The sequence below is a fragment of the Hemitrygon akajei genome, unplaced genomic scaffold (genome assembly GCF_048418815.1).
Source record: "Hemitrygon akajei unplaced genomic scaffold, sHemAka1.3 Scf000037, whole genome shotgun sequence".
In the NCBI taxonomy this organism is placed as follows: Eukaryota; Metazoa; Chordata; class Chondrichthyes; order Myliobatiformes; family Dasyatidae; genus Hemitrygon; species Hemitrygon akajei.
In genome coordinates, this window is record NW_027331923.1 from 4398326 (window position 1) to 4424861 (window position 26536).

The window sequence follows — 26536 nt, forward strand, 5'->3', positions numbered from 1 at the left end:
GTATGTCCGCGAATATGATGTGCACACGGAATTTGGGGTGCGTGAAGATTTGGGATAATCCAATGTGTGTGTGGGGGTGCCTGCGGATTTGGAGCCGTGACGAATCTTAAGGTTCTTTCATTGGTACAATCATTAACAATAAATGCAATTTGAATTTTGACCTTTGTTGATATTTTATGGGTCAGGCAGCCATTTTGTGAAGGATTTGACATTACTCTTACTTGGCGAATCAAAGTTGAATGTGGGGGTTGCAGCGTTTTGGGGGTACGTACAGATTAGTGGATGCACAAGATTTGACATCATATCATATTTTTACTGAGTTAAGTATTGTATGTAATTAGTTTTGCTACAATAAGTGTATGGGACATTGGAAAAAATGTTGAATTTCCTCATGGGGATGAATAAAGTATCTATCTATCTATCACACACACACACACACACACACACACACACACACACACACACACACACACACACACACACACACACACACAAACACACAGATAGATAGATAGTGACTAAGTCACTGAAGAAGTTAGAGGGCTTCATGTATTTGAAAGTGTTCATTCATGTCGCCACGCACAAGCATCTTACAAAGGTCCCTCTTGGTAGAGTCTGCAAAACACCAACTACATTAAGAGTTTATACCATTGAGAAGAATGGCAACAATAGCCGATTCAATACAATTTCACAGACTTCATTTCAATATTCTGTACTTGATAAATGATTCCTCAGAAGTAGATATTTACAGTGGAAGCAAATGTTATTGAGAAGACACCTCGAAGGTTCCGGTACGGTTATTGGGACAAACCAACTTACACAACTGGTCTAAAAATTAATTCACTAAAGTAAACACAATCTGTCACCGTGGGGATGGCACCTGTTTGATGTAATAGGTTTCTATATACGTTAAACAGTTTTATTTTAAAACATGTTGAAATCTGTCCCTGTGGAGTCGCTAGATGGTATTTATGTGGTGCTTCAACATTCCTTTCCAATAGACCGCCTGTGGCACAGGGGGACACATTGCTGCGCAGAGAATATGTCTGCAATGTTAGATAGGTATTTCAGTGTGGCGAAAATATTGTACGTGTTCATTGCCGTCACTGGAGTTCCTGGTGAGTGAGCAGAGCGATTCTTGTTTGGTATTTCCGTGTGTTAACCAGTGGGAACCTGTTTATGATTAAACCGACAAGCTTCCAAGTTGATGATCTTTGCACCGATATTCGTCAGAGGAGAAGGCAGGTCAAAGACAGAGTGACCCGTGTCTGATGTTAGATTAGCAGCCGTTCACAGGCTCTAGCTCTCCTGATTTTTAGCTGAAGCGCGGTCCTGTGTTTAGTGAATGTGTTCAGTAATGCCAGTGTCTGTCCTCTCTCCACTCCACCCCCACTCTCTCTCTCTCTCTCTCTCTCTCTCTCTCTCTCTCTCTCTCTCTCTCTCTCTCTCTCTCTCTCTCTCTCTCTCTCTCTCTCTCTCTCTCTCTCTCTCTCTCTCTCTCTCTCTCCAGTGAATGTAGTGGCGATTGTGATACTATCCCGGGGAAAGTGCGGCCTCTCTACCTGCACCACTCGCTACCTGGTGGCCATGGCAGCTGCGGATCTACTGACCATTGTCTCCAGCGTCATTTTGATTCGAATCAATTGGTATTACTTTCCGTGGAATTTTCTAGACATCACCCCTGTGTGCAGTGTTATCAATGCACTGAGCTACACAGCCACAAACTGTTCTGTCTGGTTCACCGTCGCTTTCACCTTTGATCGGTTTGTCGCTATTTGCTGCCAGAAGCTGAAAACAAAATACTGCACCGGGAAAACTGCGGCTGTGGTTCTGACAACAAACGGCGTACTGTCCTGTCTGAAAAACGTTCCCCGATACTTCACGTTTGAACACAGAGTGATCATCGACAATGTACCGTGGTTTTGTAGAACCGTGGACAGTTATTTCACTGACCCTGGATGGATAGCATATGACTGGCTGGATACGGTTTTAACTCCGTTCCTCCCTTTCGCTGCGATCCTGCTGCTCAACGCTCTGACAGTCAGACACATTTTAGTGGCCAGTCGGGTCCGTAAGGGGCTGAAGGGTCAGAGCAAGGGGGAGAACCGCAGTGACCCGGAGATGGAGAGCAGGAGGAGGTCTATGGTTTTACTCTTCACCCTCTCCGGCAGCTTCATCCTCCTGTGGATGACAGTGGTTTTAAATGTCATATATTATCAGGTCTCAGGAAAAGGATTCGAATTCAACGATTCTGAATGGATCTTTCAGTACTTCGGAGTTTTGCTGATGAATTTCAGCTGCTGCACGAACACATTTATTTACGCGGTGACTCAGTCGAAATTCAGGGAGCAGGTGATCAGCGCGGTGAAATATCCCGTCACCTCGGTGCTTCAGTTCAACAATAAAGCCGCGTACTGAGCACAAGCCAGTGCGTTGAGTCTCGAGCCCGGGCTCTGGTTCCTCTCATTCACTGCCTGATGGCCAAGTTTTTATTCCCGGGCGGATTTTCCCAGCGACCGTCAGCTCCGGGACATTAGGGTAGTTTGTGTGGTGGAGGGAGGGGGCGTGGATGTGAGGGGGTAAAGCACCGTCATGGGGACTCAGAAGCTCATTGGCCCGCCATATGTCAATCAGTGTACTGCTCCAGTATGCCGCCCACCATTTGGTCTGTGGATATGTCTGTCTATTCCCCTTCATGCTCAGTACCTCACAGTCTGACGTTCCCAGAGGACTGTAGGGCTAGTCTGATACTGGTTGGCTAGTCCACTGTCAGTTACTCTAATCTCCAACTTACACATGAATAATGGGCTAACGCGAAAATACAGGGCGGGGTATGGATAAATACTGTTTTTATTTTCATTGGTGAAAAGCCATGTCGCTGGATCTTAATTGCTGCCTCCTCTACTACCAATGACTGTCGTCAATAGCTGAAACTGATTATAGCTGGGAGATTAGTATCCAAGGATGCAGACAGTATCGAAAGAACAGGCTGGAAGACAGAGATGGTGGCATAGTTCTGCTTGTAAAATAACAAGTAAAATCAAACCATTAGAAAGAGGTGATGTAGGGGCGGAAGGTGTTGAACCATTGTGGATAGAGCTAAGGAACTACAAGGTGAAAGACACTGTATAGACCATGGAACAGCAGTAAGGATGTGACCTACAAATTAAACGGGAGATAGTGAATGCTTACCGAAAAGGAAATGGTAGAAGAGTCATGAGGAATTTAAATGTGCATGTAGATTGGAAAAATCAGGTTCAGCTTGAGTCCTGGTAAAGGGATTTCTCGAGTGCCTTCGAGATCGCTTTTTAAGGCAGCTCACGATTGAACCGACTGGAGGATCCGCTCTACTGAATCGGGTGTGGGGCAATGAAGCAAAAGTGATTGGAAACCTGAAAGTAGAAGAACCTTTAGGGACAAACGAGCATAATGTTTTTGAATTCACCCTGAAGTTTGAGAAGGAGAAGCGAAAATCAGATGTGGTGGTATTACAGCAGAGTGACGGTAATCACAGAGGCGATTACAATCGGCCGGAATTAACTGGAAAGATCACCGGCAGGAACAACGGCAGGGCAGCGATGGCTGGAATTTCCGGAAGCAATTCGGAAGGCATGGGATAAATACATCACAAAAGAGGAAGAGATTTGCAGGAATGTCAATGCCAGCATAAAAGCCCAAGAGAATTGAGAAAAAAATTGTGGGAAGTTAAACAACTGGGAAACTTATGAAAGCCAAAAGAAAACAACTAAAAAGTAATGAAGGTAAAGATGGAATATGAATTTAAACTAGACAGAGACAAAAAGAGGACACCAAGCATTTCTTCAGATACATAACGTGTAAAAGGGAGGAGAGAGTGAATTTCAGGCCGTAGGTAAACGATGCTGGAGACTTAGTAATGGGGCAAACGAAATGGCGGACTGAATCGGTATTTTAGGAATATGGGCAAAAAAGTTGGCAGATGATGTACAGTGCAAACACGAGGAAATCTGCAGATGCTGGAAATTCAAACAACACACACAAAATGCTGGTGGAACACAGCAGGCCGGCAGCATCTATAAGGAGAAGCTCTGTCGACGTTTCGGGCTAAGACCCTTCGTCAGGACTAACGAAAAGTAGTAAGGGATTTGAAAGTAGTGGGGGGAGGGGGAAATGCGAAATGATAGGAGAAGACCGGAGGGGGTGGGATGAAGCTAAGAGCTGGAAAGTTGACTGGCAAAAGTAATAAAGAGCTGGAGAAGGGAAATGATCATGGGACAGGAAGCCTCGGGAGAAAGAAAGGAGGAGGGGGATCACCAGAGGGAGATGGAGAACAGGCAGTGATGGGGAGAGAGAAAAAAACAAACAACTAAATATGCCAGGGATGGGGTAAGAAGGGGAGGAGGGGCATTAACGGAAGTTAGAGAAGTCAATGTTCATGCCATCAGGTTGGAGGCTACCCAGCCGGTATATCAGGTGTTCTTCCTCCAACCTGAGTTTGGATTCATTTTGACAGTAGAGGAGGCCATAGATAGACATATCTGAATGGGAATGGGACGTGGAATTAAAATGTGTGGTCACTGGGAGATCCTGCTTTCTCTGGCGGACCGAGCGTAGGTGTTCAGCGAAACCGTCTCCCAGTCTGCGTCGGGACTCACCAATATATAAAAGGCCACACCGGGAGCACCGACCGCAGTATACCACACCAGCCGACTCACAGGTGAAGTGTCGCCTCACCTGGAAGGACTGTCTGTGGCCCTGAATGGTGGTGAGGGAGGAAGTGTAAGGGCAGGTGTAGCACTTGTTCCGCTTACAAGGATAAGTGCCAAGAGGGAGATCGGTGGGAAGGGATGGGGGAGGGGAGTTGGGGGTGATAAGTGGACAAGGGAGTCGCGTAGGGAACGATCCCTGCGGAAAGCAGAAGGGGGGGGGGTGGGAATGATGTGCTTGTAAGTGGGATCCCAATGGAGATGGCGGAAGTTATGGAAAATTATACGTTGAACCTGGAGGCTGGTGGGCTGGTAGGTGGAACCCTATCACGAGTGGGGTGGCGGGCGGATGAGATGAGGGGCAGATGTGCGGGAAATGGGAGAGATGCGTCTGAGAGCAGAGTTGATGGTGGAAGAAGGGAAGCCCCTTTGTTTAAAAAAAGAAGACATCTCCTTCGTCCTGGAATGAAAAGCCTCATCCTGAGAGCAGATGCAGCGGAGACGGAGGAATTGTGAGAAGGGGATAGCATTTTTGCAAGAGTCAGGATGGGAAGAGGAATAGTCCAGGTAGCTGTGAGAGTCTATAGAATTATAGTAGGAAGAACCAAAGGAGAAATTATTGAGAGTAAGAACTAATTCCGCTAGACGGAGTAGAGTGGTGGTAGAATGGTTAGGTCTGGAATCCAAAAAGAAGCGAAGAGCTTTGAAACCGTCCAGGTGGAGGATGGAGTTATATAGGGACTGGATGTCCATGGTGAAATTAAGGCGGTGGGGGCCAGGGAACTTAAAATAATTGAAAAAATTCAAAGCCTGAGTAGTGGAACGAACATAGGTGGGAAGAGATTGAACGAGGGGGGTTAAGATAGTGTCAAGGTATGCAGAAATAAGTTCCATGGGGCAGCAGCAAGCTGAGACAATAGGTCTACCTGGACAGGCAGGTTTGTGGATCTTGGGTAGGACGTAGAAACGGGAAGTGCGGGATGTGTGAACTATGAGGTTGGTGACAGTGGATGGGAGATCCCCAGAGCTGATAAGGTTGGTGATGGTATAGGAGACAGTGGCCTGGTGCTCCTTAGTGGGGTCATGATCAAGGGGTAAATAAGAGGAGGTATCAGAGGGTTGTCGCTGTACCTTGGCCAGATAGAGGTCAGTACGCTAGACAACAACAGCTCCCCCCTTATCAGCGGGTTTGATAGTGAGGTTGGGATTGGTGTGGAGGGAGCGGAGAGGAGGGCGTTCGGAAGGAGTTAGGTTGGAATTCGAACAGGGTGTGGTGAAGTCGCAACGGTTGATGTTCCGTCGGCAATTAGAAATAAAGAGATCCAGGGCAGGCAGAAGACCAGAGCGGGGTGTCCATGAAGAGGAGAAGGGTTGAAGACGGGAGAAGGGGTCATCGATGGGGGTAGGAGAGTCCTTGCCAAAGAAATAAGCTCGGAGACGGAGCTGGCGGAAGATGAGTTCATCATGGCGTACGCGGAACTCGCTGAGGTGGGGGCGAAGAGGGATAAAGCTGAGGCCCTTACTGAGGACCGAGCGCTCTGCCTCAGAGAGTTGAAGGTCGGAGGGAATGGTAAAGACCCGGCACGGATGAGAGATGGGATCAGAGGGGGGAGGGAGACTGGAAGTGTCAGTGGAGAGGGAAAGGTTGCGCTGAGAGGAAGATGGAGCCTCTGAGGGCCCAGGAGTGACGATGGGATCTGAGGGAGAGGGGATTGCAGAGTGGTGGTGGTGGAAGGGGAGAACGGCCTTTAATAAAGCCCATTTGATTCATAGAGATGATTTTAGTTAAAATATTTTCAGAATAAAGTGATCGAAAATGGCGGAGATGAACAACAATAAAAATAATCCGGGATTCCATAATGGGGGTAAAAAAAGAAAAAACAACACCCAAATTATAAAGCCCGGAAAAAAAAGTCGATATCTATCGACGCAAGCCCCAGGAAAAGCATCGATGCTGTTATAGCTCTACCTACGTGGATATAAAAAAGTAATCTCTGGCTCCCTCTACCGGACATAAATCCCATTACAGTCGACAGATATCTCAGTAAAGTTAACTTGAAAAGATAGTGTTTTTCCTATAAAACAAAACGACCTTCAATTTGAAAGTAACCTTCATAGTATTAGATAAGGGAAGAAAAACACATCCAAAACAATTCTTGAAATATTTGTACAAAGGAAAAACAATCAGCATCTTTAAATTATCCAATCTATCTTTAAAACACAAGAAAAATCAAATAATTACTTAAAAGATCTTCAATAAAGCATACAGAAAAAAAAACAATTAATTCATTTAAATGCTGCAAAAAGAAAAAAAGTTCTAGAAGTACAAACTGAACTACAGCCTATCAACAGTTCTCCCACTATATCTTCTGAGGTTAAAACCGGCCAAACCAGTCTTTGTCAAAAATAAAAATGAATTAAGCTAAAAACTTTCTGTGAGCATCAGATCTTCCAGTTTTATCAGTCTTTACACTGTGGGACACTCAAACCATTATAAATCAATATTTGCACAAAAGGAAAAACAATCGCCATCATTAAATTATCCAGTCTTTCTTTAAAACGTAAAGAAATCGAAGCAATTACTTAACAAAAAAACTTTTAAAAAGTATACAGAAAAAAAGTTGGTTCATTTAAATGCTGCAGAGAAAAAAAAAATACGAGATGGTTCAAAATTATCTAGAGTCTTTCAACAGTTCTCCCGCTATATCTTCGAAGTTTAAAACCACCAAAACCAATCTTTTTCGAAGCTGAGGATACATTTTAAGGTAAAAACTTTCTATAACCATCAAATCTTCCAATTTCATCGCTTTACACCACGAGACAGTCAAATTATTATAAATTATTCAAACTTCAGATTCGCCATCGGACTCGTCAGACAAAGAGTTAATAAAACGCAATGCTTCGGCTGCATCATCAAAAATACGAACTCCAGAATTTTTAACAAAAAGCCTTAATTTGTCTGGCTATTGTAATAATGGAAAGAGCTTTTTTTGAAAAGCTAATTTCATAGAAGAGACACATGCAGCACGTTTCTCAACAATTTCACGTGGAAAATCTTGAAAAAAAAACGAACTTCTGAACTTTGAAATTGAAATAATCTTTGTTTTCTTGCAAGTTTAATGATGCGGTCCTTGTCTCCAAGACGGAGAAAGCGCACAACGACATGCCTGTTTTTACCTTCATCCAAAGATTTTAAAGCACCGGTTCTGTGAGCCGATTCAAGCTCCGGAGGTTGCGAACAAACCTCCGGAAATAAAGACTGAAACATTTTAGCAAAATAATCCAGTGTGTCGGCAGATTCTGATTTCTCTTTTAATCCAACAATTCGAATATTATTCCGACGCGATCGAGCTTCCAAATCCACGATCCGTTGTTGAGCCTTTTCCAAACGAGAAGAAAGGTCAGCCGCATTTCGATTAACTTCTTTAAGATCGAGGCTCAGAGAGTCAATTTCTTCTTCAAATGTCTCTTTTAGTTGAGTTATTTCAGAGAAGATACCGGTGATTCGAGATTCCAATCTCTTGACCCAAGGGGCTTCATCCGAGAACTCGTCAGCTTGGTTTCGACTTTCCGTTCGAGGGGTCGGGATTTCGTCTGGTGATCTTCGAAGTAGCCATAATTATAACTATTGTGATACAAATTCGACTGAATAAAGTTAAGATTTCAAAGTTTAAATCGGAAAAGGGAGAGATTAAAGTCGGACAATAAGCAACTGGGTCCTTAGCGGGAGGCGGAGTCCGGAAGGACTTTGGATTGAATTATGGAAAGGATGTTTCCCATGGTGGGAGAGTTTAGGATAAGAATGCATAGCCTCAGGAGAGAGGGGCGCCGTTTCAGAACAGAGATGCGGGTTGGGTGCATTTAAGTCAGACATTGATAGTTTCTGGATTGGACATGGCATCAAAGGTTCAAGGGAGAAGACCGGTAGCTGGCGTTGAGGAGGACGGAAAGAAAGGATCAACCATGAGTGAATGGTGGAGCAGACTCGATGGGCTGGATGGCCTGACTCTGCTTCCATGTCTTATGGCTTTATGGAAATGAGGATTGAGCAGGAGACTGCGAGACTTTGTCTGAGTTTTATATTTGGACGGTCGGTGCTGGTACGGGTGGGAACCCACAACGCCGTATTTGTAACCCTTTATTATCTAATGTTATGATTAATGATATTCTCTCTGAGACAGGCACTGAGGTGTGTAAATCTCTATATGCAGATGATGGAGCTTTATGGCTTAGAGGCATAAATTGCAATTATACTGTATATTGGATTCAATTAGCAGCTAATAATTTTGACCAGTCGGCAAATATATGAGAATTTAAGCTTTCAGTAGCTCATGAACAAGTTCTGTGTTTTATAAATGTGATTAATAGACATGCAGTTGATTTGAAATGATATGGTCAAACTCTTCAAGATGTGACAGCGGGAAGATTTCCAGGCATGTGGATGGATAATCAGCTGGCATGGAAGCGCCATATCAGAAAATAATAACATTAAATATTCTCAATTGTCTATATGAGTATTCTGGGGAGCTACATGAATATCATTGTGGGCCATGTTCATTTGTTTAATTGGATCTGTTCTTGATTCTGGCTGTGTGACTTGTAGATCAGCGTCATCTTCAATTTTAAAGTGTTCGGAAGTGTTCTAGCGCAATAAGGCTTCAGATTTACTGGTTGAAATGAGCCAAGTATAATTGCGGAGATTGCAGTTGATATTAACAAACTGGAGTCATTAGACGGGACAAATAGATTACCATCCTGTTGAAGTTGTGTTCGAGGACGGTTGGCAACATCACACGAAGAGTGTTTTCAAGTTTAGGTGGCTGGGATCTTATCGCACTGGGAAGATGGGATTGTGGGATTACGCAATGTTCCCCAATGTCAAGTTCTCTGAAACCCCATCTTATTCTCCCTCTGACTAGCTGATTTTAAGTCACAGAGCTTAATAAGTCTGAGAATTCTGCAATGTCCGAGAGTCTGTTGGTTCATCAGTATATTTTGGAAAACTATTATGATATATTAACTGTTGCAGAAGAATCAAAAGATAACAACTGAGATGTTCCTCTGGCTGTTCCTCTGGCCCACTTCTTATGAGGTTTATGGGTCTTCTTATGGGTCTCAATCTGCACGGAGAGGTTGAGTTACAAAAGCTGATACAATTCCAGCGGTGGATAAAGACCTTCCACCCGGCAAATCAGAAGCTAAGGGGTCGGTGGGATTGAGAATTATAGCAAGACTGTTGGGATAATGAGCATAAAGGAAACACCACTACAGAATGCGCAACTGTTAGCTTAATGAGGGAACGGCGTAAAACAAGAAGAGAAGGAATTTTATTCAAAAAAGAATCTGATCTGTCAAACGCCTTTTAACCAAAACCCGCCACATTTCGTTACATTAGCAAATCATTCAAGGGGAAGGTGGAGAGTAGTGTGATTGACATTGGATTAGGCAGCCAGTAATCGACTAGATCCCCGCCGTTTTGTGGGCTGTAAGGTTGATGGGCCGCCAAGGGAATAGATGGACATATGCACAGACCAATGGCTGGACAGCGTTTCGGTGCAGGTCTTTGACTGTCATCTGGCAGGTCCAATGCGGTACTGAGTCTCCAGGACGGCGCTTTGCCCCTCACAATACATATACTATCCTAACGTTCCAGAGCTGCCGGTCGATGCGACAACCTGCCGGGAATAACACCTGGGAGATCAGACGGTGAATGTGAGGAGCTGGAACCCTCACTGCAACCGCCTTTGGCTTGTGCTCAGGACGCGGCTTTATTAATGAACTGAAGCACCGAGGTGACCGGATATTTCACCGCGCTGATCGCCTGCTCCCTGAATTTCGACTGAGTCACCGCGTAGATAAATGTGTTCGTGCAGCAGCTGAAATTACTCAGCAAATACCCGACGTAGTGAAAGATCTGTTCAGAATCATTGAATTCGAATACTTTTCCTGAAACCTGATAATATATGAAATTTACAACCAGTGTCATCCACAGGAGGATGAAGCTGCCGGAGAGGGTGAAGAGTAAAACCATAGACCTCCTCCTGCTCTCCATCTCCGGGTCACTGCGGTTCTCCCCCTTGCTCTGACCCTTCAGCCCCTTACGGACCCGACTGGCCACTAAAATGTGCCTGACTGTCAGAGCGTTGAGCAGCAGGATCCCAGCGAACGGAAGAAATGAGGTTAAAACCGTATCGAGCCAGTCATATCCGACCCACCCGGGGTCAGTGAAAACATTGTCCCTGAGATCACACAACCACGGTACATTATCGATGATCATCCGGGGTTCCCATATGAAGAATCGGGGAACGTTTTTCAGGCAGAACAGTACGCCGGTTGTTGTCAGAACCACAGCCGCAGTTTTCCCGGTGCAATATTTTGTTTTCAGTTTCTGGCAGCAAATGGCGACAAACCGGTCAAAGGTGAAAGTGACGGTGAACCAGACAGAACAGTGTGTGGCTGTGTAGCTCAGTACATCGATAACACTGCACACAGGGGTGATGCTCAGGAAACTCCACAGGAAGTAATACCATCTGATTCGAGTCAAAATGACGCTGCTGACAATGGTCAGTAGATCGGCCGCTGCCATGGCCACCAGGTAGCGAGTGGTGCAGGTAGAGAGGCCGCACTTTCCCCGGGACAGGATCACAGTCGCCAGTAAATTCACTGGAGAGAGAGAGGGAGAGAAACAGACACTGGGCATTAGTTGACACATTCTCCGGGAATTAACACCGGATCGAGTTGCAGCTAAAGATGTCTGTGAACGGCTGCTAATCTAGCACCAGACGGGTCACACTATCTCTGAACTGTTTTCTTCAGTGTGGAGATAAAGCAATGTGTGGGCAATCGTCGGCGATATAAACGAGCTGAATGAGCAACAACGATCGCTGCTGATCCCCATTCCAGTCGCTGATGGGGCCGGTTTCACTGACTTAACCGTGACTGACCAGAACTCTGGAAAATCAGCATCTGATGATTCCAAGATGAGATACAGAGGGGAGAAACACACTGAAAACACTGGAAACAGTATTAGCAAACAGAGACTGAGTGGCTCAGTTAACGGATTAATTCTACACCGCAGATCAATTCGACAACACTCGTGAGCAGATCCCTGGACACCGGATCGGGTGATCAGACTATATTACTGACCAAAAGGCAGCGGGATACGATTGTGACAGACTCCACAGGGAGACGCGAAACACAGCACCAGAGGCTCTCTTTGATCAATAACTCAGAAACAGTGAACCTGACAATGACCCCCCCTTCTCGGAGAGCTACCTGTCCTCAGCACTGGGACAAATCTGGACAAGGTGTCATTAAAGGCAAGAACAGCGTTTGAGTCAATCCCGTGGGTTAGAGGAGAGACAGAGGTTTAGTTCCCTTTGTCATTGAATATGAAAAATCGGAAAGTGGAATTGACAGGATCGATATCTCTGACGGATATTTGTACAATGATCATCAAGTTGGAAGATTGTAAAAAGATCATGAATAGGTTCACACCGGTAACAATCAGAAATTCCAAACATGAATCCCTCTGCTCACTCACCGGGAACTCCAACAACGGCAATGAACACGTACAATATTTTCTGCACACTCCTGTACATATCGAACAATGCAGACATTTCCTCTGTCCAGTGATTCGGCCCCCCTGTGTTACACGCGATCTCTCGGAATGAAATGCTGAGGCAGCACATGCCTCGGGTTTTTAATACAATTCAGTGACTCCACAGGGACAGATTTCAACAGATTTAAAAATAAAGCTTTTAAATTATTTACAAATCGATTACATCAGACAGGTGAAATTCCCGCGGTGACGGATGGCGATTAAACTATTCAATTAATATGAAGACCATTGGGAGCTAATTTGTCCCAACGCAGGTGACTGAACCGTCCGAGTTATCTTATCAATTAAATGTGCTTCCAGTGTAAATATGCACTTCAAAGTAACCATTTATCAGACACAAAATATTGAAGCAAATTATGCCATTGTAGCTTGTGAAAATGTATTGAATCACGAACACTACACCGGCTGGTGACGTAGTGGCATCAGCGCCGGACTCCCGAGTTCCAATCCAGCCGGCTCCAAAAACGCCTGGAGAGGGATGGGCTCCGCCAGGATTCAGATGCCCAAGACACGTCGTATGATGAGCAATCACCAAAAAGATCGGTGCAAAATGCTTGTGACAGTGTCCCGACGAGTGTGCGTGCGTGTGTGTGTGTGTGTGTGTGTGTGTGTGTGTGTGTGTGTGTGTGTGTGTGTGTGTGTGTGTGTGTGTGTGTGTGTGTTTGTCTCTCAGTGTGTGTCAGTGTGTGGATAGACTGACTGTCGCTGGCTGACCCTGCCGGACTATACACTTCAATTCACTTTATCCCCCTTGGTTTAGTCCCTTCTCATCTGTCTCCGCAAAATGCACAGTTCCAACACTTCACAAAATGGCTGCCTGAACAGTAAAAGAGACAAGAACAGAGGGCATAATTCAAATTGCATTTCTTAGTAATATATGTACAAATGGAATAACTTTGAGACCTGTCGCAGCTCCAAATCAGGAGGCAACCCCACATGCACATTAGATTATCCCAGAGAAAGAATCATTTCAAACAGTTCACAAAAAGTTCGACTCCATTTAAAACAAAGCAAGAACAAAGGTGAACGTTGATATTGCATTCATTATTAAAGTATGGATAAACGGTAAAACCTCGAGATTCGACACCTCTCCAGATGCCCCGCCTCAGCTAGGTTATTGTTCACCCACAAATCCGCCAACACACCCAACTTTGTTCAAATCAGTCTGCACCCAGAAATCTGTGCTTACCAGAAAACCATCATTGAAACTTCAAATTAGTGTCCACCCCAAAGCATCCGACACCACGAAATCCTTGTGTACTCACACATTCGCTGACATACCTGGATACTCCGCCAAATCCGTCTGCACCACTGGATTCACTGGCAAACCCCGAATTATGCCTGCATCCCCATTTATCTGACCAAACGATAACATGTATTATCCTGTCCTGGTGACGTCTGAACTACCAGACCTTTGCAATATTGTCACAGTATGTCCCCAGAAGATCTTTTCCACAATTTTCACCACTTTCCTCACCACGGCTTCTGCCCTTTTATACTTAATAAGGTTACTGGGACACTGATACTTCATCACTTTCCTAAACGCCTTGTCCCACTCCCTAATCGCCTCTGCACACTCCTCAGTCCACAGTGATACAGCCTTTCTCCTATTAATTCTGTTTGTAATGAGAATCACTTCCATCGCAGTTTGCTGAATAACGTGACATAACCTTTCATTGTAAAAATACACATCTTCGTCAACATCCTGCAGCAGTTCCAGAACTTCTGTTAATGTTAAATCTCGTACCCATTCAGACACACAAGTTGAAAAACTGTTTTTTAATCAAACAATTACCATCATTCCGCAAACAAACCCTCAGTGAACTGCGTTAAAATCTCAGAAGCAGACAACTTTTTGTGAGCGAGAACAAAATATACTTTCTCACAACTCAGTAGAAAGTTTTCCACAGCGTTGTAAACCATAATCAGTTTTATACAACTACCTGCTGAAGCAAATAGTTCTACAGCAAATCCCACACACGGTTCATTCACATTCACAACTCTACACCCTGCCTCCTTCCTTTTAAAACTGACAGCAATACCTCTCTATCAAATGACCAATCACGCCAAACGACAATATAATCCTGCACAGAAAAACTTAACTGTGAAAATAAACTATTTTCCTGAATACTCAAAACATCGGGGGATTCTGAGAAATGAGAAACAGACTTCTTAATGTGTTGAAGATGAAAATTCAGGCTGGGATAGACTAGGATGCAGATACTCCACCCATCAGATCTTCATTTACAGCTTCCATCATAACACCGGTTACACCGAGATACCTTTCTGCAGCTTTCACAATCATTTTATTTTTTTGCCAGTAGGACGAGATGTCTGATCAGTACCATTCACCACATCCATTATTAACATCACACACTCCATTGTATCCACCAGTACAGTATCATTCCTGAGAGAACTGTGATGCCGACATTTATCCACTGACCCTCTAGTCTATTCTCTGACTGGGAACACTTTATTAAGTTTAGCAGTCAGAGTCAGGTTTAACGTTTTGCAAGGTCTCTGCATAAGACACACCCAACTGTACTTTAACCTGTTGAACTGATCCGCCTCTATTTTCCTAAGGCAACATAGTTGTTGTTTTCACAATCCCATCTCTCTCCATGACTGAAATTCACATCAACTAATCATCTCATTTGACCGATAGGTTCCTCTGCCAGTGATAGCAGGGGACAGTGAAGGATCTGAACTACGATAGGCCTGGTAGAAATCTGCCTCAAAATCAGACCCTCCTTGTCTGCCTTATCGCTATGTCGGAGTTCAGCGATACTGCTGTCGGTGGCCGTCGGCCGCGGCATCTACAGGGACCGGCGTGGCTCTCCGTCCACACCTCCGAGTGTCTGTTCCGGCGATGTTTGCCAGACCTCACTCAGCCTCCGCCGATGCAGAGAAAATTGCGCCACCAGCCGGCAGCAGGCACACTGGGAGTTATGAACTCCGATCCTCCACACTCCTGGTGGATCTCCTCTGGAGACCTCCTGCACAAAATATACTTTGTATAGAATACAACAGTTTAAGAAACATACCAGGTCAGGCACAATCTCCTGAGAGGAATACTGTCGAAGTTTCGGATGAAACCCTTCAGTTTCGGCATTGAGAGTGGCCCTTCCAGGCTGCACTGGTGCCCACCAAAATTGTCCCATCTGCCTGCGTGTGAGCCATTTCCTCTGATTGATAGATAGATAGATAGATAGATAGATAGATAGATAGATAGATAGATAGATAGATAGATAGATAGATAGATAGATAGATAGATAGATAGATACTTTATTCATCCCCATGGGGAAATTCAACTTTTTTCCAATGTCCCATACACTTGTTGTAGCAAAACTAATTACATGCAATACTTAACTCAGTAAAAAAATATGATATGCATCTAAATCACTATCTCAAAAAGCATTAATAATAGCTTTTAAAAAGTTCTTAAGTCCTGGCGGTAGAATTGTAAAGCCTAATGGCATTGGGGAGTATTGACCTCTTCATCCTGTCTGAGGAGCATTGCATCGATAGTAACCTGTCGCTGAAACTGCTTCTCTGTCTCTGGATGGTGTTATGCAGAGGATGTTCAGAGTTTTCCATAATTGACCGTAGCCTACTCAGCGCCCTTCGCTCGGCTACCGATGTTAAACTCTCCAGTACTTTGCCCACGACAGAGCCCGCCTTCCTTACCAGCTTATTAAGACGTGAGGCGTCCCTCTTCTTAATGCTTCCTCCCCAACACGCCACCACAAAGAAAAGGGCGCTCTCCACAACTGACCTATAGAACATCTTCAGCATCTCACAACAGACATTGAATGACGCCAACCTTCTAAGGAAGTACAGTCGACTCTGTGCCTTCCTGCACAAGGCATCTGTGTTGGCAGTCCAGTCTAGCTTCTCGTCTAACTGTACTCCCAGATACTTGTAGGTCTTAACCTGCTCCACACATTCTCCATTAATGATCACTGGCTCCATATGAGGCCTAGATCTCCTAAAGTCCACCACCATTTCCTTGGTCTTGGTGATATTGAGACGCAGGTAGTTTGAGTTGCACCATATCACAAAGTCCTGTATCAGTTTCCTGTACTCCTCCTCCTGTCCATTCCTGGGCATGAGTTAGCTTGAATAGTCACATGGGCACAGGTGCTGAAAGGTTATTTTCCCTGCTGCAGGAGTCTTTGACTAAACCTTTCCTATCCTGTACTTAATCACAATGCCTTTTAAATTTGTATCAGTACTGGACCGCAAAGGAGGTAGTGTTTAGTCTCTTATCGGGTCGTAAGGTGGATTATTTACTCAGTGCCTGGTAGGACATACTGCAGATTATTGGGAGAGGCAGGAAATGACAGCACTAATGACTTGACCAATATATTTGTGTTCTCTGTAGCCACGAGTAAGATCTCAGAAAAGCGCTGATCGATCTTCTTCTGTTATTTAAGATGGGGGATGGATAGTCCTGGAAAATATAGACTCACGTTAGGGGTAGACATGTTTCAGGAGAAGATTCTTAGGGATTGAATGTAGAGTTATCAAACCCCTCACACATCAACATACCCATCGTCTCCTCCAGAGTGTGACAGTCTGTTTCCCGACGGCCCTTTCGGCCGGCACCAGGACCATCCCTCCCGTCCATGTACCTGTCCAAGTGTCTCAATGGAACCTCATTTCTCCACTTCCACTGGCGTCTCATTCCACACTCACTCTGTCCTCTCAGTAAAGAAGTTCCTTCACGTTTTACCCTTAAACCCTTTTCCTTTTACCCCGATCTTACGACCTCTTATTTAGGTCTCTCCCAACTTGAGGGGGAAAAGGCTCAGCTTCGGTGGGAAAAAACCCTTTGAACCTTTCTCTCCAACTCAGGTCCTCACCTCCTGGAAACATCATTATAAATGTTCGCTCTAATCATTCAAGTTTCTTGATGTTTTTTCGTGTAGAAGGGTGACCCTGGATAGATACACGGAGCTTGGAAAAATAGAGGACTATGATTAAGCCTAGGCAGTTCCATTGTAAGGACAGGTTCAGCACAGCTATGTGGGCCGAAGGACCTGCATTGTACTGTAGGTTTTCTATGATCGAAACTGGACACAATACTCCAGGATTGTCCTCAGTTACGTCCTTTACAACTTCAACATAACATTGCAATTTATGTACACAGTACTTTGATTCATGAAAGCCAATGTGCCAAACGCTCTCTTCATGACCCTGCCCTGAACTATGGAACTGCATTCCCGGATCCCTCAGCTCTCCGCAGACCACAATCCCCGACCAGTCACTGTCTGAGTCCTACCCTGTTGTTTCCGGCAAAGCGCAACACCTCACATCGGTCCTCATTACATTCCAGCTGCAAAATCGTCAGCCCATTTATCCAGCTGCTAAACTTATCTCCAAGTTTTGATAATCTGCTTCACTGCCACTCATGCTCTGTATCCAGTTGTCAGCTGCAAATCCAGTTTACCATATTCCCATTGAAATCCAAAGTTACGTGGAGCTGAGGAGGACGATGGCGCCTGATGGCGACTCCTTGTTTGCAACTTCGGAAAGAGCTCTAGTTCTATTTTAATATCTCTATTTTTCCCTTTCATATTTCTGTTGAAGACCTGGACCTGGAATTACAAACGGACTTTGACTCTTTGCGGGAATGGGACCCGTTCTCGGAGTCTGACGACTGGCCGTTATTCGATATACCAAGGACGAGGGCTAAAACACCAGCGCGCCTTCAGTATTCCGGGATTTCGTGGATTTCGGGATTCGAGGTCGGCGGCGTTGCAGGAAATCGGTGCGTCGTGGGAGACGGAAGATCGAAAGCAGCGAGCTGGCTGCTGGCCGTGGGCCCGGATACCCGAATTCTTCGGGCACAGAGCTCAAAATCAAGCGACACAGACATTTAACATATTAAATCAGCGAGCTGTTTGTTATGTCCCCCCTGTCGCTGTGAAACAGGGACACCCATTTTTTCTCTTATTAGAGAGGGAGAGAGGGAGAGAGTGAGAGAGATAAAGAGAGAGAAGGGGGGGGGGAGAGGCTGTGGTATGTTGAATTACCGGGTGAACGTGTAGTCTTTGGGGTTCTGCAAGTCTGTGTCTCTATTGACGCTTTGCTGCACGTTTCAGTGCTCGGTGGAGGGCGCCGATGCTTTCTTTAACTGGTGGGTGGGGGGGGAGATGGTTGCTTTGCTACTGCTTATGCATGGGTGGGGTGAGCTGGGGGGAATTTGGGGAGCTAGCATTTAACTGTCATTCACTCTTTGGGACACTTTTCTGTTTTCGTGGAAGGTTGCGACGAGTAGAATTTCAGGATGTATATTCTATACATTTCTCTTACATTAACTACACATTTGAAACATTTGATACCATTGGAATATTTATATATCCTGTCCCTTAGAGTGTCTGACAATAAGTTAACCGCTGGTATCAGGCTCATCCGCCTCTACTTTCCCGACTTATCGTCAGAGCCTTTCACCATTCGATAGGTTTCAATCGGGTCACCCCTCATTCTTCTGAATCCCAGTGAATGCAGACCGAAAGCCATCGAACCTGGAATCATGCTCGTGAACATCGTTGAACCCTCTCCAGTTTCAGCACATTCTGCTGAAGATAAGCGGCCTAAGACTGTTCACAATACTCCGTTTGAGGCCACACCAGCACTTTATAAAGCCGATTCAGATTCTCGACTGCTCAGGGCATGACTGGATATGGAGAGCGAGGGCAGTGGCAAAAGTTTGTGTAGAGAACACTTTGCATCTAGTGACCACAAGGTCATTTGTTTCAGGGTAAATACGCATAAAGTTAGGTCTGGTGTGCGGGGTGAGATTCTAACTTGGAGAAAGGTCAGTTTTAATGGAATCAGAAGTAATCTGTCAAGTGTGGATTAGGACAGGCTGTTTCTGGCAAATATGAACTTGGGAAGTGGGAAGCTTCAAAAAGTGTAACCTTGGGAGTAAAATTCTTTTATATGTCTGACTGAATAAAAGGTAACGTTGAAAGATGTAGGCATCTTTAGATGTTAAGCCCTGGTTAAGATATAACAGGAGGTTCACTGCAGGTATAAGCAGGCCAGAACATATGAGGTGCTTATGGTATATAAAAATGGAAGAGAACATAAGAAAGTGATCTAGAGGGGAAAGGAAGCTATGAGGTTGGTCTAACAGGCAGGGTAATGGAGAATCCTAAGGATTGCAAAGGACAAAATTGGTCATCTGGAAGACCAGAATGGTAAGCTGTGCGTGGAACGAAAGAGACAGGGGAGATCTTAGATTATTATTATTTATTTTTTGCATTTGTATCTACTCGGGAAAAGACAGCAAGTTTTTAGATCTGAAGCAAAGCCACATCAACTCTCTGGACCCCACAAAGGGACAAAGGGTTTTTTTCCTCTTTCCTGTGGTAAATTGTGCCGTAGACTTTCGCTGTACCAGTATTGGGTGAATTGAAACACCGGCCCACATAGACATAAAAGACGGGGTATCGGTCAGGACGACAGCCCGTTTCGCTTATTTCCGCACGAGGTCGCCATGGCGTTGAGTATATAAGAGTGTCTGTGCTGCTGTGCTCCATGCCCGCTGCGTGATGAACGGATAAGTGAGGTTTTGGGCCGACTGCCGGCTGCTCCGGGGTTCGAATCAGATTTGTTTCTGTTTTGGTTCAATTTTGGTTCAGAATGCTGTTGTTTGCCTCATTTTATTCTCTCTTGATGGTCTTTAAAAAAATCATTACTTTCTTTTAATTGGAATCTTTTGCGTTACTTCCATTGTGGTAATCTGCAAACAAGGACATCTCTAATTTGTAAAATCTATGTATTCTTTGATGATCCATGCATCCTGATCTTGAAAAATAGACGAAGACTTGGCCTCGTCAGTCTTTTGTAAAACGGCGGAACAATAATTGTTATCCTCTAATCCTCTGATACCTCACCTGTCGCCACGGATGATTGAAGTCTCCAGACGGGGAGGGGCTATACGTATATAGAGTACTATGCAAGCATTTCAGACTTATAGAAGCCTTCTGCTGTCGAAAAAAAAACAATTCCTTAACATGTCAGAGATGGAAAACGGTGTTCCGACATGGGACTATTTTGGAATTGAGTGTGAAGTGGCGGCGAGAAGGGGTCTTGTTTGGAAAAAGGTGAAGTGACAGTGGAGGGAGTGGGAAGCACAGAGAGGCGTTCTGTAATGATGAACAAGCCAACTGATTGGAATCAAGTGACCTTTGTTTGGTGTCTCAGGGATGGACATGACTGCATTATCATCAGCACCACCCTCTCTTCTCTCTGATTGCTCCTCTGCCACCTGTCCCACGTCCCTCCACCGCCCCCCCCCCCAGTGTTGCTGCATCATCGCCTTTCCCAACATCGCTTTCTCCCGCCAGAGTTATAAACTCGCTCTCCAATGCGCGGATTGTCAAATACAGTCTGAGCATCCAAACTCTGGAATATGTATATTACCTAATGTATGTTAATAAAAACAATTTGGAATTGTGGATATGTGTGCTAATAGACTAGTAGATGATGTGGAAACCGGTAGTGTTGTAAACAGCATAAAAGACTGGCGAAGCGTGGAGTGGAATTTAGATCAGTTGTAGCTGTTAGACCATAAGAAATAGGAGCAGAATTAGGCTCATCAAAGCTGCTCCTGCTGATCCATTTTTCATCACAGCCCCAATCTCCTGCAAATAGAAGGAAGTGTATACCCTCATCCCAATCATTTTTCATTTTCCACACAACACGTCCTAATCACAGTCTTGAGGGTAGAATGGAACCTCTCCAAGGCTCCTTGCGATTCTGGATGGTATGCAGATGAGGTGATCTGCTTAGCTCCCAGTTTATAAACTATCTGCTGAAACAATCCAGACATAAAATTACTGCCTTGATCAGATTGTATTTCCTTAGGCAACACAAAATAAGTAAAACATTTTATTATAGCCTTTGTTGCAGTTATAGTTGTTATATTCCTAAGTGGTACTGCCTCTGGAAACCTAGACCCAGTGCACATGATAGTCAGCAAGTACTGACAGCCAGTTTTTGTTTTTGGTAATGGTCCTACACAATCTATAATAATTTTGGAAAACGGTGCACTGAATGCGGGAATAGGTTGCAGTTGGGCCACTGGAGTAACTTGATTAGGTTTAACCACAATTTGGTAAGTATGACACTTTCTGCAAAACGACGCCACATCTTTTCTCATACCAGGCCAGTAAAAATGTTTTAAAATCTATTCCACAGTTTTCCTTACACCTTGATGTCCACAGAAGGGCACACTATGGGCTAAAGTTAAAACCTCATTTCAATAAACTTTAGGAACAACTACCTGGTGAACAATATTCTATTCATTACTTGCAGGAATTTTAGGTGGTCTCCACTTCCTCACCTATACCCCTTTCTCAAAATAATATTCTACACACCTTATCAATTTTATTAATTTGATAATCCCAGGGTCTCTACTCTGCTCTGCTATAATCCCCTTCCGAGACAAGAGACAAATCTTCATGGTCAGACTTACTTCAAGAATCTTGTTCAAACAATAAAGGTAAGAAAGTTTCTGTCACATCCTCAAAACACGAATCATGAGTTGAACAATCATGAGTAACAACCTCATTCTGCACATCGAGCTTTTTAGTCATAGCTCGAGTTACAACACAGGAGGAAACTGTGTTAGAATCCATCCGTGGTTCCTCTGACTTTATTGTCAAATGCACTTCAGGAAAATATTTGTCCGCCTGCCAAGTTATTTCCTAATAATAAAGAAATATCATTCACAGGCACTCTAGGTTGTAGTCCTACTTTAACAAGTCTTGTAACTAACCCTCACTTTAAACTTACTCTATGCAAACGTACAGGCATAAGTGCACTCCCAACACCTCGTGTATAATTTACCTCACCAGTATCAGATTCATCATTAAACTTTAACACACTGCCTAACATCAGTGATCGAAAAGCTCCAGTATCCCTAAAGACTTTTATTGGCACAGGAGTAGATCCTTCTTTCAAGGATACAAATCCTTCATTTATAAAATGATCATATGCCTTCTGAACTTGGTCAGACTCTAACAAAGCTTCATTTGTGTTTATGAAACCTGTGGATTTACAAACGTTTCAGTGCGTTCCACGCAAGCATCTGGGACTGTTTCCTTCTTCTTTTTCAATCGGAAAAAGTTAGCTCTTACGTGACCAGGTTTCTTACAATAATTACAAATAACACCAAACTGCCTTTCGCTCACAGGTTTACCTTGCTCCTTACCTTTCTCACTAATTTGTGATTTAATTTCTGGTTTAACTTAATTCTCTGTGTTATTTTGTCTTTTAAAAGTTCTGCCCTGAGGAAATTTATTCTTATTGGGTTAAAGCATTCTCATCAGCTAAGTTAGCAGAGTCTTGCAATGTAGCAGAGTCTCTCTTATTTAATTATGTCTTTACTTCATCAGGGATGCTCCTTTTAAATTCCTCCATTAAAATCAGCTCTTTCAATTTATTATAGCCCCTATTTACATTTTTAGAGGAAACCCATCTCTGAAAACACACAGCTTTATCGTGGGCAAATTCCACATTAGTTCTTTCCACAGATTTCTTCAAATTTCTGAATCTTTCTCTGTATGCCTCCGGAACCAACCCATATGCCTTTAATATGTGCAGTTTCACAGTATCATAATCAAGTGCTTGCTCAGCAGTTAAAGCTGTATAAACTTGTTGTGCTTTGTCTTTAATTACACTCTGTAACAACACTAACCATTTCTCTTTCGGCCGCTCTGAAATCAAAGCAACAGTTTTGAAATGTTGAAAATATTTCTCTACTCCTGTTTCATTAAAAGGAGGGACCAATTTAATTTCCTGACTAACAACAAACGTTTTTCTAGAACCAGAAGACTCATTCTCGGACCTTAATTCCACCACCGCAAGTTCAAATTCTGTCTTTTTATTTGCAGCTTCTAATCGACTTAGTTCCAAATTTGTTTCCAATTGCTTCTGATTTAAATCAGCTTCTATTTTAAGCTTTTCTTACGCTATTTGTTCCGATTGTAGCTGGGTCGCTGCTTTACTTACAGGGAACTGATCTAAAATCATTTCATCAAACACATCCAGATCTATATAGTGTTTCACGGTTTTCCTCTGAATTACAGGATTTGTTGTAAATTTCGAAAAACCTTTATGTTCCAACCTGCTGGCAATCTCAAGTACATCATATTTTCTCCGCCTTCGCTAACAACTCTGTGTCTGGCGATGCCAGGAATTCGTCAATGTTCATTGTTGCCGAATACGACTCACAAGCCAATCAAACAAAAGAATTGGGTATTCCCTTTTTCCAAAACGCCGAGATACTGTATGTTACTGAAAAGGGGTGCGCGCGGGTTTGCTGATGGTCGCGGATTAGGTTGTCTCGCCGGATTTAGGGTTACACATTAATCTGTGGTGCATGCGGATGTGGATACTGTAGAGAGAGTGCAGAGCAGATTTACAACGATGTTGCCAGCATTGGAGCGGTACTCTATAAGAATAGATTGCTTGAACGTTAAGCGACGGAGTTTGAGAGGCGACCTGATAGAGGTTTATAGGATAAAGAGGGTCATTGAATGCATGTATAGTCAGATGCTTCTTCCCAGGCTGAACTGGCTGACACGAGAGGTATAGTTTTAAGGTGATTGGAAATAGGTACCGAGAGAATGTCAAGGGTATTTATTTCTGAACAGAGTGGTGGGTGTGTGGAATACACTGCCGACGGCGGCAGTGGAAGCGAATACAATAGTGTATTTCGGAATCCAATGGCTTAAGTATGGAGGCCCTAAGATGTATTTGTGCCTGACAGATTCTGGGCTCATCAACTTGATTAAATTTATTGACTCGTTGATAAGACAGACCGATGAGGGCACAATCATGGATGTTGTCTACGTGGATTTCAGTGAAGTGTTTGACTAAATCCCGCATGGCCGGAGTGTCCAGAAGATGAAGACGCAGGGAGTCCACAACGAATTGGCTGTTCGGATTCAGAACTGCTCGGTTCATGGAAGACAGAGGTTAGCGGTTGAAGGGACTTTTTCCAGCCGGAAACCGATAATTAGAGTTGGGTGTGTATGAATAAGCTGGATGAAGATGCGGATTGGTGGATAAGTAAATGTGCGGATGATGTCTGATTGGTGAGGCTTTGGACAGTGTAAATAATACAGTACGATATAGGCACGGGCAGAGAAGTGGCAGATGGAAGTTAACTCCGATAAATACAAGGAGATAGTATACTGTTAAAGACAAGATTAATAAGAGAGTTGTTGAGCATAGAGATCTTGGGATGAATAGTCATATCTCCCTGAGAGTGTCGATACAGGTCGATAAGGTGATGATGAAGACTTATTGAATGCTTCGTCGAGGCATTGAGTTGAAAAGTCAGGAGATTACGCTGCAGGTTTATAAGTTGCTGGTTCGGCCGGAATTGGAGTGTAGCGTAGAGCTGTGGTCAGGTTTATAACTTGCTGGTTAGGCCGGAATTGGAGTATTGCACAGAGCTGTGGTCAGGTTTATAACCTCCTGGTTCGGCCGGAATTGGAGTATTGCACAGAGCTGTGGTCAGGTTTATAACCTCCTGGTTCGGCCGGAATTGGAGTATTGCATAGAGCTGTGGTCAGGTTTATAACCTGCTGGTTCGGCCGGAATTGGAGTATTGCATAGAGCTGTGGTCAGGTTTATAACCTGCTGGTTCGGCCGGAATTGGAGTATTGCATAGAGCTGTGGTCAGGTTTATAACCTGCTGGTTCGGCCGGAATTGGAGTATAGCATAGAGCTGTGGTCAGGTTTATAACCTGCTGGTTCGGCCGGAATTGGATTATTGCATAGAGCTCTGGTCAGGTTTATAACTTGCTGGTTCGGCCGGAATTGGATTATTGCATAGAGCTGTGGTCAGGTTTATAACTTGCTGGTTCGGCCGGAATTGGAGTATTGCATAGAGCTGTGGTCAGGTTTATAACTTGCTGGTTCGGCCGGAATTGGAGTATTGCATAGAGCTGTGGTCAGGTTTATAACCTGCTGGTTCGGCTGGAATTGGAGTATTGCATAGAGCTGTGGTCAGGTTTATAACCTGCTGGTTCGGCCGGAATTGGAGTATTGCATAGAGCTGTGGTCAGGTTTATAACTTGCTGGTTCGGCCGGAATTGGAGTATTGCATAGAGCTGTGGTCAGGTTTATAACTTGCTGGTTCGGCCGGAATTGGAGAATTGCATAGAGCTGTGGTCAGGTTTATAACTTGCTGGTTCGGCCGGAATTGCAGTATTGCATAGAGCTGTGGTCAGGTTTATAACTTGCTGGTTCGGCCGGAATTGGAGTATTGCATAGAGCTGTGGTCAGGTTTATAACTTGCTGGTTCGGCCGGAATTGGAGTATTGCATAGAGCTGTGGTCAGGTTTATAACCTGCTGGTTCGGCCGGAATTGGAGTATTGCATAGAGCTGGGGTCAGGTTTATAACCTGCTGGTTCGGCCGGAATTGGATTATTGCATAGAGCTGTGGTCAGGTTTATAACCTGCTGGTTCGGCCGGAATTGGAGTATTGCATAGAGCTGTGGTCAGGTTTATAACTTGCTGGTTCGGCCGGAATTGGAGTATTGCATAGAGCTGTGGTCAGGTTTATAACTTGCTGGTTCGGCCGGAATTCGAGTATTGCATAGAGCTGTGGTCAGGTTTATAACCTGCTGGTTCGGCCGGAATTGGAGTATTGCATAGAGCTGTGGTCAGGTTTATAACCTGCTGGTTCGGCCGGAATTGGAGTATTGCATAGAGCTGTGGTCAGGTTTATAACCTGCTGGTTCGGCCGGAATTGGAGTATTGCATAGAGCTGTGGTCAGGTTTATAACTTGCTGGTTCGGCCGGAATTGGAGCGTTGCATAGAGCTGTGGTCAGGTTTATAACCTGGTGGTTCGGCCGGAATTGGAGTATTGCATAGAGCTGTGGTCAGGTTTATAACCTGGTGGTTCGGCCGGAATTGGAGTATTGCATAGAGCTGTGGTCAGGTTTATAACCTGCTGGTTCGGCCGGAATTGGAGTATTGCATAGAGCTGTGGTCAGGTTTATAACCTGCTGGTTCGGCCGGAATTGGAGTATTGCATAGAGCTGTGGTCAGGTTTATAACTTGCTGGTTAGACCGGAATTGGAGTATTGCATAGAGCTGTGGTCAGGTTTATAACTTGCTGGTTAGACCGGAATTGGAGTATTGCACAGAGCTGTGGTCAGGTTTATAACCTCCTGGTTCGGCCGGAATTGGATTAT